The following is an 8,756-nucleotide window of genomic DNA, read 5'->3' as shown; positions in this document are numbered from 1 at the left end:
TTGGTCTCTACACAACGTTTGGTACTGCGCCCTCCAGAGCTGATTGCACCTACTCTAATAAATGCTGTTTTCCCAGCTTCTCAGATGTCCTGGAATTGTCAAACACACTGAAAATGAAGCGACACAACATGTACCCTTGAGCAAGGTATCAAACCCCCATCTGCTGAGCTATTCCAGCCCCATCACTCTGACTTCTTTCCCCGTCTATGTGATCATGTTTGTACATTTGAGTGTATTTTACCTACATGTGTGTAGCATGTTTCAGAGAGAAAAAAATAATTCCCCTTGGGGAAAGTATATCTGTTTAATATTATTATTAATGTACGCAGAGATTTTTCTGCACAAAGCATGCTCTGATGTGTAAAGCACAGTGCAGGCTTATACCACTACTTTTCACAGCTTTTCACACATATCTGAATCATGCATTTATATTAAAAAAAAATGGGATAAACTGTTAGCTAAATAAACCTTGTTTGGGAATCTTGTGTGGGTTAGTGGTAAAGTCGGTTATCTCTCAAGCTGAAGGGGGTTTGATTCCTAACTCCTGCAGCCACATGTCCAATGTGTCCTTGGTCAAGACACTGAACCCCAAGTTTCTTTTGCTGCTTTGTCTGTAGCATATGAATGGGATCGGTTAATAGTGATGGTCACTTTAGATAGCAGCCTCTGCCATCAGTGTGTGACTGGGTTGGTGTGACCTGCAGTCAAAACGCTTTGATTAGTACGAAGACAAGAAAAGAGCCATGCAAGCTCAAGTTGATGACCATAAAGACTCCTCAAGACAACAAGTGACCAGCAGAGGTGGGCGGCAGTGGGTCACTGCAGTTTCTCCAACCTGCTTAACTAGGCTATTTTGATTGAGCATGCATGTCCAGCTGAACAGAGAAAATCAACCTGGCCAGGATGTTATACAGAAGGATTAAACACTTTGCACAGACCCAAAACGATTACTTTATTGATTTTATCAACCTTGAAAAGGCAAAGATACCCATTAGTTTTTACACTGAGATCTTGTAATACACCTATTGTGAATCAAGCTGCTTCAGAGACACTTCCACTGCTGCATGGCACTCGTAGTGGGACAGAACGGTACACAGACATACATTAAGTTACATACTCACAGGCTCTACACTCCACATAAAATCCTCTTACACCATAGTCAAAACATTACAGGAAGTCCACCATATTTTTTTTAATGCAAGAAAAATGGCTCAAATGATTTTTTTTTGAATGAGTAATAAGTGAATTGTTAAAAAGAAAAATCTTCTGGGGGAAATAAAGACTTTTTGTTATTGTTAAAACTTGATACTGGTATCATTGTCATGGTTTGGTTTTGTTTCATTCTGTCCTTAGTGTACTTGTTTCCTCGTGTTGATTGTTTTTCCTGGGGTGCTTTAATGTTTCTTAGTCTTGTGGTTTACTTTAGTCCTTAGTGTGTTTCCCTGTGTCCTTGTGTTCTTCTACGTTGTCTGTAGGCTTGTTTTCCTGTTACTTGTGTTTTCAGTTTCTTAGTTTGGTGTTTAATGTTTCCAAGTCTAGTCTTTAGTGTTTCCTGTTTTATTTTGTATATCTGGTTTTGGTTGTGGTGTCAGTGTCAGGTTGTACTTTGTACTTGTCCTCAGTGTTCTTTGTTCCTTGTGTTTCCCGCCTTAGTGATTACCCTGATGTTCCTCACCTGTCTCGTTAGTCTCACCTGTGTCTGATTACCCCATTTCTATTTAGTCTCTGTGTCTGCCTCAGTTCTTGTCGGTTCATTGTATTGTCATGTCATTGTCAGTGTCTTTCGTGTGTCGTCATCTCTGGTTGTTGCTTATCCCTGCTCCCTGTGTTTTTGCCGTCTTGGTTTTTGGATTTTGGTTTTGCTAAGTAAGTTTTTGTTTTATCTTTTTGTTAAAATAAATTAAGTTATCCTGCACTTGGGTCCACCTCTCCTGTTTCCTACCCGGAATCGTGACAATCATACCAGTTTACAGTATACCCATTTATAATATTCCAGTGGTGTGTGATTATCTTTTAAATTTTTTTGGAGGGGCCTCTGAGAATCAAATGGTGCCAGTTTGCAATGTGGAGATATGGAGGTAGTTTGATGTTGAAACAGGTTTATAGAACATTTTAAAATAACAGACAAATAAAGGAAACAAGAGCGATGAGGTCAGATTCAGAGCACCATCAAGGTCATAAGAACAGTCCAGATATGTTCTTTACCTGCAAAAATTACTATTTGAGCTTCCAGGCAATTTCCTAATTAAAGGTCATGTTCATGAATTATTCTGGACGATTGCCCAGATGTTGAGAACATCTTTTATTTAGCAGAATTTTTTAAGCTTAGTCATCAACGTGTCCCATCTGTGCTGTGTTTAAACAAAGCATCCTGGGACTTTGAAGGTTAAGAGAGGTTGCACACAATGAGCACTTTCCTTTTAGAACCATGGATCAGAAAGAAAGGGACAGAGCTGGAGCTGAAAGTAAGGCGGGTGGAGACTGATTAAAGACAGTCAGGCAGAGTGTCAAATGTGTGCGAGAGAGAGACACACACAGAAGGGAAGAAGGAGAGAGAGAACTGAGGAGGCTTATCTTTGGCTGTGACCTAAAACAGCTGCTTCTCTGCGGTGCGTTGAAGATGGATCCTCGCTCATTTCCTCTTCATTCTGCCACTCTAGTTGTGTTGCCACTTTAATACTGCAGAGGGACAGATACCTACTTCTTTCCCATAGAAAGAAAGACAATCAATCGCACAAAGTGATCCGTCACTGGAAGTATTCAGTTTTATATAACAATGCTGTAGTATAGGTGCCTCCCTGTGCTTTTATTTTGAAAACGCCTCAAAATAAATAGGTGGTGCATTTTCAGAGGGCTGTTAATGCTTCCAGTTCGGATGCTGCAGTTTTGACATTGAGCCTAAAGTCTTTCCTGAGCCTCTGTATGGGAGTTGATGTGGAGGATTTGGTCCGTCTTCAGCTGAAGACTCCCCCCTGTTCACCACAGCTGTCACCCAGAAAACACACAAAATAGTGGAGAGGGGAGGAGAGGAGGAAGTTTCTTTCTTTCTGTTAATCCTGCTCGAGGTCATCTGAGAAGCGAACTATACCAGAAGCAACTGAAACGCATTTCTTATTTCTCTGTCTTGTGCAGGCAACGTGTGCTTTCATTGACTGTCGAGTGGATGGTGGTAACCGATGAGAGGGGTTGGGGTATGATTGGAAATTGGTAATAATAAGAAAGGTGGAGAGAAATACACAAATAAAGAACAATGTCTGTTTTTTAAATATGCACACAGCTTCGGAACGAATTAAAAGACCACTCCAACACAGGGAAGTTCAGAAATCAATAAAACCAGAACAGATACAGAACACGTACATATAGATGTAAGAGCTATAGACAAACATATTTTTTACAGTGAGCTTGTAATTTTCCTAAGATGTATACAGTGTGTACTGTATACAAAAATGTTATTGCACGAGAAAAATGTTCACTAATAACATGTCTGACTACATTTATTAACGTTTGAATTGTCATCAAAGAAAAATTCAGAGAAAAAGTTTGCAGTGTCTTGATTTATATTAGACATGAGTCACAATCGGTCCTTGACCTTAAACAAATGGCTTCAGTTGCTTGAACCAAACAGTGTACCTGAGAGTTGAAACGACCCCTTAAATCTGGTATGACAATTCTGAACTTTGTATTCACCAATCCTGACCAACTTCTTATGAGTCCATCATGAAGCATAAGTGTAGTTTCTTTCACTCTAAGAAACAGTTTCTGTGGGCATAATCCAGGAAGCTCATTATGTTGGTTTGTAATAATATAATTTAGAGACAAGTTGGGACTGAACTCCAGAAAAACTTTAAAACTACTAAAGTGTCAATGATGTAAACGAGATTAATGGGGATTAAACCATTATATTCACTTGTTTTAAAATCTATCAGATGTCTTTCTCATTGAACTGATACCCTTCCATTTAACGTGAGAGAGATCTCTCTAAAAGACAATCTTTGAAATGTATAAAAGTCCTTTTGCTGTACAAAAAAAGACCTGTCCCCAACCAGCAGGGCACAATTCAGTGTCAGAATTTTTTTTTAACTTTATTAAAATCTATTTTTATAATCATAAAGAAAATCAAACTGTAATCTCTGTAATCTCTCACTTAGAATTTCCATTGAAACTATTGATTTGGAAGTGAGTCTAGACCTGGATTATAAAGTTTAGGTAAGGAGGAGTTTTTTTTTTGTTGCTGTTTTGTAAACAAGCAGCAGAGTTGAAAATTTGATGCGAGAAGTAACTGGCAGCCAGGTGGAGGGAGATGAACAATGTGTTGTTTTGGGGTAGGTTGAAGATCAGTCATGCTGTCAGATTTGGATAATCTCCATTGATTTGAAAGTGCATGTAGGACGAGCTGCCAGTAGAGAGTTGCATTAGTAAATATGTGATGCAAGAGCCTGTACCAGGAGCTGTGTATAATGCTATGACCAATTAGGTCTGACCTTCCTGAAGTTACAAGGGAAAAATTTACATAACCATGAAATCGAGGCGTCTTCAAACTTAGATGGTATCCCTTCGATATTAACCGATATTAATCTGTGGTTGCATAGAGGGACAGGATGGGACGACGAGGAACTCAGTCTTTGAAAGGTTGAGTTGAAGGTTATTAAGAGATATCATCTGGGCATGAAGTAATTCTTGATGAGACTATAATGTCATCTGGCAGCAGTGACAGGAAAACCTGGGTATTGTCAGCATAACAGTGGTATTAGAAACCATGAGAAATGATTATTGATTCCAATAATTGTATATGGAGAAGAGAAGGGGACCAAGCACTGACTCTTGAGGCACCCCTTTGGATAAATTGTTCACTTTGGACTTCACCCTTCAAGACTTTAAAAGGTCTACCTTGAGATGCCAAGTTTATACAGAGTGTGGATAGGAGGATTTTGTTGTTAACGGTGTCAAAGGCAACAGAGAGTTGTTGCAGCAACAGAGCTGAGGACTGATACACAGCTCAAGCCAATCTTAACAATTATTTTGGTCAATATCTGGCAGCTGCAGGCTGTAATGTTGAAACATTTAGTAACGCCCAGAGAAACTGTGTGCTTTTATGTCATTGAAGGGCTGGATTGATGCTAAGAAAAACAAGTGGATCATAAGAACCCCCATGTGGCCCCGCCCACATAAACATAAACCTTAAAGACATTTTTTTAAAACGTTGTAATGATCTAAATTGAACATTCTTTGAACTAAAGTTCTCAATTTATTTATGCGAAGAGCAGCTTTTCCCCAACATATAAAGTGTGTTGAGATACTAATTTATGAATTGTTCTTTACACATTTTATTTCTGCTGTAATAATTGATCAAAGTTTCCTGTTTGAGCTTTTGGTCATAGGAGCTTTGTGTGCAGAAGAAAACAAAGATTATATGCTTCATATGCTTCCAATGTCCTGTCTTCTTGCAGAATGAAGTTTATGATATACGTCTCATGTAAGGAGACGTATATCATTTATAGAGTTTCAGTAGGTTGAACCTCAAAATACAGAAACTGACACAGGACTTAAAAAGTTTAACACAAGTTTAATGTTCCACACAAAAACGAGCAGGCAGTAAAGACAGGAAGCCGGCTGGCCAGAAAATACTCCTCAATGTCACACAGGAAACTCAGGCGAGAAAAACTGAAGAATTGAGGCACACCAGCGAATCCGGAGAAAGGAGAACACAGTTAAGAAGAAGAGCTAAATTTGGAACACAAAAATATCCAACAGGACTGAGTAGTTCAGGTAACATGAAGTGTGAGGAAACTCTACCGAGGAGGACAGAGTAGTGGAGAGAAGACCAGGTTCTTATAGAGGAGATGATTAATGAGTGGAGTCAGGTGTGCCTCCTCTGCTGAGGGGCGATGCCAGCCACACCTCCCTCCACATACCTGCAGGAGACAGAAAACACAAAGGGGAGGGGAAGAAGGAGAACAAATACAAAAACCCAACAACAGAAACAAAACCTGAACTGAATCGTCAGTTTTTATAAAATTGGAGAATAGAAAGGAGAAAGTTTGCCTCGTCCAGGTGGACAAAAGACTGAAAAAAAATTCATGGCCTCATTGATGTGGAAATAAAGTCTATAAAATGTTTAAACTACACAGTTTAAACATTTATTTGGTTTAAACTGTGTAGTTTTGCTCTTGTTTGTCGACTAAAGTGGAGGAAATCAGTTTCATTAATTCAATTTCTATTTCAGAATGTTGATGTTTTCTTTCGAATACAGAAAAAAAGTTTGACTAGATAAAAATAAAAATCAATACTATTAAAAATAGGTATGCTAGTAATTATAAAGCTTCTTAGTTGTCGCTTGATACAAAAAAAATCCATTGCAAGGGTCTTCAAGATCTTGCAAGAGATTGCAGAGCTGCATGAAAATGTTGACCTTCAAGATATTTCTGCGACATCTTCAATAGCTGACTATTTGGGGACAGTGAGGTGACTTACTGACCTCCAGGTGGCTGATGTTAAACCATTCCATCAAACCCAAGGCATTTAGAAGAAAAAAAAACATTTCATAGCATAGTAGTGTCCAATATGAATGAACAACTTTGTGAGATGTTCCCCAGTTAAATCCTCCAAAATGTGTTCATCAAAACATGTTCATCTTTATGCTAAGCTGATAACATCTTTAGCATATTCATAGAACATAAAGGTCACTGACATTAGCAGGTATAGCTGTTTCATGTCATTCAGAAACATGTTTGTATACGGTACATACTGTATACATCTTAGGAAAATTACAAGATTAATGTAAGAAATATGTTTGTCTATAGCTCTTACATTTATATGTATGTGTCATAGTCAAATTGAGTCTTTGGTTTTATTGATTTCTGAACTTCCTGTGTTAAGTGTGAAAAATGTTATAAAAAGCAAGCTTGTAACCTTACGACATTTAGGTAAGTGGTAGGGAAATTAAAAAGAAGAAGAATATGTTTGCAAGAGAGGCATAATGGGGAAAATAAAGCCAGGATGAATATGTGAGAGAAGAGGAGATTTGGAGTACAACATGGAAAAGAAGAGTTAAAGGACAGGACGATGAGAGGAGAGACGGAGCGGCATATGACTGGTCGTCTTTGGAGGTTGATGACCATCCCCTGTCAGTCAAGCTCACACAGAGAGAGCAGGGCCCTGCCATCTGCTCCAAAGTTAATGGGAAGGAGACAAGGTGGGGAGGTGAGATGTGTCGACACAACCCAGAGAGGCTGCAGGGAGAGGGGACGGTGAGAGGATGGAGGTCCAAGTGGGAAAGACAGGATAACATAGGTGGATGCAAAAAGCAGGGTGGAGACCAAGGACAAGGAAGATCATTTAATGAGATGGAGAGATGAAGAGAAGGCTGATGGAGGAGGAGAAGAGCTGATGATGGGTTAAATGAAGTTGGAAGCCAGTAGAGCAAGGAAGAATTTCTGTTTACACTGTTTTTCATTTAAACAACGTTATGTAGATCTAATTATGGCTTCTGATGTTCTTTAGTAATATATTAGAAACTGTTTCTGCTCCAGGATACATAATCTAACTGTTTAAAGATAAAGCAGTCAGTTTTTTGGAAGGCCCCTTAAGTTTAGCACATAAAGTGAGTACACTTTACTGCTAGCTAACCATTAGTTATTTGGCAGATTGTGAGTAACTATTCAGATTTGATAGAGTAGCTAATGATTACTTAACAGAGAGTGATAAGGAACAAAACATTTTTTGCACTAACATAAAGCATAAAGTTTCCTTCAAAACACTTGGCAAGTCTTTTACAGGCGCAACCCACAAATGTTTCTTACATTTAAAAGCGAAATAAACAAGCTCGCCTGCAGTACAAGATTTAGAAGCATTGTTACAACAACAAAAAATATACCAAACTCAAATGTCCTTACTTTTTGTGCAACTTTTTTATTTTAAATAAACATGCTTTTTGTAAACAGGGTTGTTCAAACTACTAGATATATGTACAAAAAGTATACCTTTTTACCATGTTCAGGATGGCATTTAAGAAACTTTAAAGATTTGTTATGGCTTTTTAAGAGGAGCCCCAGGAAGAACTGCGACTCTTGATCTTCAACGTTATGTTGAGTGTTCACACACTGGCTCTACATTCCTCAGATTCCTTGGATTTTCACTCTCTTGTAGTGAATGTGAGCCTAATGCCTAATCAATTGCCTTTTTATCCTGTGGGAGCTTCTTTAAAGACCACGTAGTAACACCCCACTGAGGTCACAGACCTTTGACAGTTCAATTACGCCCCTCTATTAACAATGGGATAGATAGTGACACACGGTGGAATCAGAATAACTAAATCCGATAGCAGTCCTGAACATCTGCTCTGTGTAATTTATTAAAGAAAGAATATGAGGTTGATCTCACTGATAAACATTCACAAAGATGTTAGATCTGAAGAAAGTCACAGGGTCACAGCAGGTGTGGACATTGATGGTTTGACAGCTTGTTATGGCCTGGTGTGAGAGTGTGTGCGTTTGCATTTTAATTTGAAACCATAAATACACAAAATGAGAACAGGGTCAAGACAGCGTTTGTATGGTTGCTTGGCTGCGTGTGATGTCCACCTGTTTAGAAAAGTAGGTCAAAGTCACAACCAGGCAAAGTTAGTAAAGCCCAGGTTAGAATTCAGCTCTTCCTACAAGGCTTTCCTCTCAGCTATCACGCACGCCCCACCCCCTGCTGTTAGACATGAGGAATACTGGGAGAGTTTTCCTATGAGGCACCCCCCCCCCCCCAGACTC

Source organism: Symphodus melops (genome assembly GCF_947650265.1).
Source record: "Symphodus melops genome assembly, chromosome: 5".
In the NCBI taxonomy this organism is placed as follows: Eukaryota; Metazoa; Chordata; class Actinopteri; order Labriformes; family Labridae; genus Symphodus; species Symphodus melops.
Note: the sequence above shows the minus strand (reverse complement) of the source record.